The sequence below is a fragment of the Pteropus medius genome, unplaced genomic scaffold, assembly GCF_902729225.1.
Source record: "Pteropus medius unplaced genomic scaffold, Ma_sr-lr_union100, whole genome shotgun sequence".
Taxonomy (NCBI): domain Eukaryota; kingdom Metazoa; phylum Chordata; class Mammalia; order Chiroptera; family Pteropodidae; genus Pteropus; species Pteropus medius.
The window spans coordinates 7,162,635-7,170,939 of NW_024350319.1; positions in this window are offsets into that span (position 1 = coordinate 7,162,635).

The window sequence follows — 8,305 nt, forward strand, 5'->3', positions numbered from 1 at the left end:
ATGGTAATAACCTTAAACAAATACTATTTTCTTTGTGTGTTTGTGAAGGTGGGCACATGTATGTTTGTATATGTATAATTTTAACATACTCACTTTTACTTTCTGAAAACAGCACTGTTCACTTGGGCTAAAAAAGCATTAAATGTTCAGGCTTAAAAACATTTTAGAATTATAGTTACATCATATCATAGAGAATATTAAAAACATCTATATTTTGAGATTTTAAAATAATAATTCACAGTTTGCAATATGGGAAACTATATATAAATTATATTTCAACAACTGCTTGCAACTTCAATTTTTAAAGCTTTTAAAAAATCTTTTTTCCATAGAAAAGAATTGTCTATTGATAGCATAATTGCCTTCAGACTGGAGATGAAGAAACTTAGAATGAAACAGATGGTTGTCTGAAAAGTAATGCCTACAAAGTACAATTGAAAATCAGTATTCATAAATGAACACTTGGAACTTTTTCTTGATATAATTGTCAAAAGAAATCTGGCTTACAAATTTGGAAAATAAAATGTCTAGTATTTAATTTTCATAAGTATTAAATAAACAAAACTAAATTTGTTGTTATATACTAATATTTTAATGTAAACCTTTACAAATTACAGTCTCTTATTTGACATATGTGCTATGCCAAACTCATACTTTAACTTCTTCTTTCAGTGGTAATTCTCCAAAAGCCTCACTGGCATATGAATACAACAAACTAATCTTTCTATGCCACATGATTAACATTCTATAATTAGTCAAATGATGAAAATTGCTAGAATTGTCTACTATATTACCATATATTTTATCTCATATATAGCTTGTAAATCACTTAAAGTAAAAAATAATTAGAAGAGGTATTATAGACAAGTTTTACTTTGATCTCAAAAGAAAATTATTTCTACTGAAATATGAGCAAAAACATGCATTGAGAAAAATGATCGAACGGTACAAACTTTCAGTTATAAGATAAATAAGTACTATGGATATAATGTATGACATGATGACTATAGCTAACACTGCTGAATAAAATATAAGAAAATTATTAAGAGAGCAGATCCTAAGAGTTATGATCATGCGGAGAATTTCTTTCCCTTTTAAATGTAACTATGTGATATGATGGATGTTAATCTAACCAATTTTGGTAATCATTTACAATATATCTAAATAAAATTATCATTTAAGGCCTTATGCCTTAAACTTATACAGTGGTGTATGCCGATTATTTCTCAATAAAACTAGAGAAAAACATATCATATCGAATGTCCATTTTTCCTTTATTTTGACAAAGTATTCTAGGGTTAATGGAAAGCTGTTTCTCTTCCAATTTGTGGCATTGTTGCTCATGTGATAGCATCTGGAATTCTGCTACTAAATTGGGCCAAATTGACCTTTCACTATCAGATTGTATCTTCAAAGTTTAAGTTCATGTGTTTGAACATACGTAGATTTTACTACCACGTAGGGAGATAATTGACATTCTCCAGGGAATCCTGAAATGGAGAAACAATACACTTCTCCGCAAAGTTCAAAATTGTCTCTAGTCAACTTAAATGTCAATGCTTAATCACCTGAAGCCAGGAGAGGATTTGAATGAATATCTTTAACAAGGACGTTTACAAAGAGGTTCGTTTTAAAGTTAATTTTAAATTAGGATTTTGGAAATATATTAGTGTGCTCAGTCAGTTGAAATTTAAAAATAGCATTTATCAGTGTTTATTTAATGAAAATCTATGGATAAGTGGTTTCACCTCAAGATGCTCAAGAAACTAACTTCTGGAATGTTAACATATTGACATGTTGAATCCAAGTTACTAAAATTTTTGAAATATATGCGGTCTATAAACAACACCCCCTTCAAGACACTTCAGTTGTTTCCATGTCTTGGCCACCATGAATAATGCTGCAATGAACATCGAGGTTCGTATATCTTTACAATCCAATTAAAAAGTTAGCAGAGAACCTGAACACTTCTCTCAAGAAGACATATTAATAGCCAACAGACATAAACAAAGATGCTTGACTTCACTACCTATTATGGAAATGCAAATCAAAACCACAATGATATCACCTCACGTCTAATGGCAATTATATATGAGATAAATAATAACAATTATTAGAGAGATTGTGGGGAAAAAGGAATCCTTATACACTGCTGGTGAGAATATACATTAGTATAGCGACTATGGAAAATGGTGTGAAGGTTCCTCAAAAAATTAAGAATTAGCATATGACCCAGAAGTCCCTCTTCTGAGTATTTATTTATTTATTTTTTTTTTTAAGATTTGTCACTCTATTTGTTGTATACTATCTTATTTTGGTTTTAATTTGCATTTCCTAGAAGTCTAATGATGTCAAGCACATTTTCATTTGCTTTTAGATAAATATAAATATTCTTTAGTGAGAGTTCAGTTCTATCTTTTGTGCTTCTTAATTGCATTGTTTCTCTTTTTTGCTGTTGATTTATAGATGTTGTTCAAATATCCTGGATATGAGTCTTATGTCAGATTTATGTATTACATATATTTTCTCCTAGGCAGTACCTAGCCTTTGTAAAATACAATGCTTTTTTAGGCTCATTTTTAATTTATTTTTAATAAACTTATTTAAGAGTAATTTGGTCTTTACATTAAAATTACAAAGATAATACAGTAAATTCTTAGATAACCTTTATGTAGTGAGACATTAATTTTAATGAATTAAAATGATAGATAAATCTTTTTAAGATAACTTCACTAACCTAGAGGTCACAACTATACTCTATGTCTTATTCTAGAAGCATTAATGCTTTAGTATTTTAATTTAGATCAATGATTTGTACTGAAATTATTTTTGCTTACATATTGTTTATTGTTCCAGCATTAATTTTTTAAAATGATCTCCTTTTCTTTATTGAACTGCTTTGGGACCTCTGAGAGATTTTGATAGAGAATGGATTGCATTAATCTAATAATTTAATGAGAATTAGCATCTTATAATACTGTTTTCTAATCCATAAACATGGTATAGTTCTCTATTTTATAGTTTTTATTATTTTGTATCTGCAATATTACATTATTTTCATGTGTTGAATCCTTATATGTATTTGGATAAATTTATTCCTAAATATTTTATATTTTTGATGCAATGAGAAATTTGTTCTGTGATATTTTTTGAAATACATGTACTATAAATTGCACCCTTAAAATGTACAGTTAATGTTTTTAAAATCATATTGCCTTAGTCCATTCTAGCTGCTATAACAAAAATACCATAGACTGGATGGTTTATAAAAAACAGAAATTTATTTCTCATAGCTCTGGATATTTAGAAGTCCAAGATTGAGTAACTGGCAGATCTGGTGTCTGGTGAAAGTTTGTTTCTTGTTTCATAGATGGCTGTTTTCGTGTTGCATCCTCCCATGGTAGATAGGGCAAGGGAGCCCTCTAAGACCTCTTTTATAAGGGTACTAATCTCATTCATGAGGACTCCACATTCATGACATAATCACCTCTCTAAATCCCCACCTCCAAATACCATCACACATTGGGGATTAAGTTTCAACATATAAATTTTGGGGAGACAAAAAATTCAGTGAACAGCACATGTCATCATTTATGCAGTTATCAACGAAATCAGCATTAGGAACATTTTTATCACCCTAAAATGTTTTCTGAGCCTCTTGCAAGTCAATCTCCTTTCCCCACTTCCAGCACATGAAAACCACACTGCTTAGAGTCACTACGGTTTTGTGAACTTCTAGAGGTTTATATAAAAGAAACAGTAAATTACATAGCCTATTAAGACTCTTTTGAGAATTATCCATGTTGTTGTATGTATCAGTAGCTTGTTATTTTTACTACTGAGTAATACTCCATTGTGTGGATACACCATAATTTGTTCATTTTCTAGTTGATAGACACTAGGTTTTAACTATTGTAAATAAAGCAGATGATATAGAACTGTACACTCGAAATCTATATAATCTTATTAACCAATGTCATCCCAATAAAGTGCAAAAAGCTAAAAAAAAATACACCTCTATTTGCTAAATTCTCCCCAAAAAGAGGATGGGGTGCCCCCTGGTTCCCAGAGGGAGATTTGATTGCCTTGTTTGAATAATTTTGCAGGCTGGCAGGGAATTAAAACCCACTTACTCAGCAATAAGCAAGAACTATGCCTGTTCTGTTTAACGAGAATTATTTGGCTAGAGGACCTGATCTATAGGAGCAGAGTTGGGAAGGGAACTTATGGTTAGACTATTTGAGCCCCCCCCCAATCTCATTAGATATTGAGGCAGCACTTGATATTAGACCTTAATTTTACGCTTTATACCACATGTCTAAACGAAAAAGCCAGTAAATGAGGCGCTCTCACAATGAAATTCAGAGTGTGATTTATTGTTTCAAAACAGCTTCCATCTATTTTTGATCACTCTTTAGTGTGTTGAAATGGTTTTCATTTTTATATTTAATCAAGAATTTGTAATTGTTATTGGGAGGAAGTTTAGTCCTCCACAACTTTTGAAAGAATATGTGTAATTGATTTATTATTCTTCAGTATTTTATTATGAACATATTTAAACATACAAAATAGTTAAAATCATTATATAGAAAATACATATATGCTCACAAACTAGATTTTACAATTAAAACTTTGCTCCATTTGCTTTCTTATACATCTATTTAAGTATTTAATCTAGTATCAATCTTTCTTTTTTTAAATGTCTTCAATGAAAACTGCAATCAGTGCACTTCGCTCCTATGGGCAATTCTGAAGGTAAATTCAATAACATTAGGATGTAAGATGTACAAAACAGTGGAGTCAGGGTTGACACTATAGATTGTGATCTGACAACCTGGAAAGATGATGTGGTTATTAATCAAAGAAGTTTTTTATGGAAATACACGAAGTACAATTTTTAAAAATATTTAATTTTTAAATTCTATCAAACATTACCGAGTTCTGTGGATGTATATTAAAAATTCATTCAAAATGGCAAGATTTAATTTTCTTACTGCTGCATAATATTCCATCATATATATATAAATATATATGTATACACACACATGCACACACACACGGTGACAAATGATTACTAGAATTTGTGGGGTGATCATGTTAAAAGGTATAAAAATGTTGAATCACACTGTACACCTGTACACCTGAAGCTAACCAATGTAAGATTATATAATGACTATACTTAAATTAAAAAATTAATATATGGTGATGGAAGGAAATTTAACTTTGGGTGGTAAACAATGCAATATACATATGACATATTATTAAATTGCACATTTGAGACCTATATAATTTTATTAACCAATGTCACCAAAAATTTAATAAAATAAATAAAAATAAAATAAAAATAAAATAAAATAAAATATTAAACATTTTTTAAAAATTCTAAATATCTTGCCTAGAGGTATATAGTAGCCATGATTAACTTATGTCTTGATTTTTTTTTTTCTATACTCAGCCTAAGCACAGATCCTGAAATATAGCCCATGTCTATTGATGTTTGTTGCACAAATCAATGTTTTAATAAATGGAAAAATAAATGAGAAACAATTACTTTGAAAATGTGAATTACAATTAATTTTAAAGCAGTATGAATTTTTATAGGTAAATGCTTCATCTGTGTAGAAAAAGAGATATCTCAGTTTTCTGATGGTCTATTTTAATTACTTCTAGGAATCCATTTATACAGATGAGACATGTTTTTAAAGATGCCTCCTAGTGTTTAGAAAAGGTGAATAGTTTGGACAGTGTGATTAATAGTTTTCTCCATCATGAAACAGGGGTGCTCAAAATTTTAATTATTTATTTAGTATCTGCATAATTATTTCATGTTTGTAAGCCCATACTTATTGACTAAATAAATACATTTTAATATAAATTAGTATCTATTTATGAAATTTAACATATAATAGAATATTTTATTTTCATTTATTAATTAGATTTCTTATTTATACATTTTTTTAGCAAGTATATAAACACCAATACACTGTGCTATAAAGAAAGAATTCTTTGTATGGAGCCAAAGGTTAGTGACTACAAAATAAAACACCTCGTATTAATTTCCATATGCAAATTTGCATTTTATAAATATAGAACTTGTATGATGTTGATCTTTCTATTTAGCCCTTGAGGGTAAATTTGACCTAAGCTTAATTCATTTTTTTCTGTTTTTTTTTGTACACTGACTCATTATAAATAATGCCTTTAATAATACTGTCAAACTCTTTTAAAAAGTCATAAAACTTTATTTTGGTATTTTAATTAACATTTTATTATTAATGAATAACTGGAAAACACTGCAGTAATTGTTGTCTGTGTGAGTATTTTTGATAGCTCTCCTAATTTTGTACTCAAGAGAAAAATAATAACTTAGCTTGTCCCCTTTGCATGATTAATAGACAAAGAGTTATCTATCATCTCTTGACTGGTAGTGTATCATGAGGTCAAGGCAATCAATCAGTATTCTTATTTTTTAATAATGTCTGAACCTGACAGGAAGAAGTCTTCAAAAAGATGAAATTTGCCAGTAATGTGACTGTTAGTTCTATATAGACTGCATGAAGGTGTTAGACTCTTGGGATAGTAATTGCTCTTTTGGTATGGTGATGTTAAGGATATACTTAGATTTAAAATGGGATCGTGAGCACAAAATCATTCTGTTTCTTGATCTCCGGTCATTCTTCAAATACACTGCAATATTGGCAATCATCAGGGCTATTTTTCATAATATCCTTTAGCACATTTCAATGTCAGAATATGTTTCACAATGACTGACTGTCCCTGCACTATGAAAGCTTAGGAAGACAGGTTCTCCAGTCTCAGTGGAATTTCAAGATGTGGAGCATCTTCTACCTGTCATTTTCTGTCTATAATTTAGATTTTTAAAAGGTGGTTTGAAACAGCTTGTTTTTATTTTTACTTCTTAATTGAAACTACATTCAAAAATCTTCTCTTGGCCATCAGATAGCATAGTTCTAAGTAACTTATAATTGACTTATAATGTAAATATATATAATAAAAAGAGAAACAACTTGCAGGCTATTAATATCAAATTCTAGTGAAAGTAACAATGAAGTCAGTAGTACAAATAAATGCCAATTTATTTTAGGAAAATAAGGTCATATATTAAATTAAAATTACTAACAATCAAAATTAATTTTATTGCATATTGAATCTTAATATTTCATTTATTAACAAATGCTGTCACTTTTTAAAATAGTAGTTATATTAAAAATGCATATCAATTAAAAAATTATAACAATGATATATACTCAGTTAATTATGAATTACAGCAGTATTTATATTATTTTGAGATGCCATATATTATATATTCCATGATATAAATAAAAATAATTCAGTTTATAAATTCAACTGAAATATTTTTATTTATATCATAGAGTATAAAATGTATCTATCAGCCATATATGATAGAGACCAATAAGACGTTTCAACTGAAGAAATTCTACACATCATCCAAGAACCATACACTCTTCATGGAAGATGTGTCCTCTCTATTGTTCTCTAAAGAAATAGATTGTAAGCACGTGAATATGAAGAACATAATATTTAGTGAAATAATGAACTTAGGAAAAATTTTATTTTATAAATTAATTTTGTGGAATCAGCTTGAACTGAGAAGAAATAGACGGTAATATTTTAACAATTTTCTTTAAAAAACTATGTTACAAAATATATGTCTATGTTTATTTTACTTTTATATATTGGTTTTGCCTCTGGCATTAATAATTTTTACATGAATTTGATTTTTTTGATATTTCATGATAGCACGAAACATATATACTTGTTTTTTCTTAGTTGGGTTTTGCTGTAATCTTAAAGAGACAAATCCACATACAACGTATTTAAAACACAAAGAGGAGTTATTTTTAAAAGTTTATTTATATAACTGTAGAAAAATATTTTTTGCACCAATAAAACTAGATAGAAGATTAAAACAAAAAGTACATATTCATGAATAAATTTTCAAACTAATAACTGAAAAGAAAGAATTCTTAGTTATTAATATTATTTATTTTTAGAAATATAAATATTTTTATTGTAAAAGAAGTATAAACAAGTGGTAAAAGGAATTATCAAAGTTTTGAAATATCCTATGCGATCTGGATAAGTGACTAAAATTGTTGCAGAAACAGGAACAAGTATTCTACTAAGAAATTCTATACCATGTTAGGAATTCAATAAAATAATTATTAATTCCTTAGAATAAATGATTATTTGAATCATAAATGGAATTTTTGAAAGTCACATAAACTACAGCAAAAACAGAAGTATAGAACACTCCATTAAC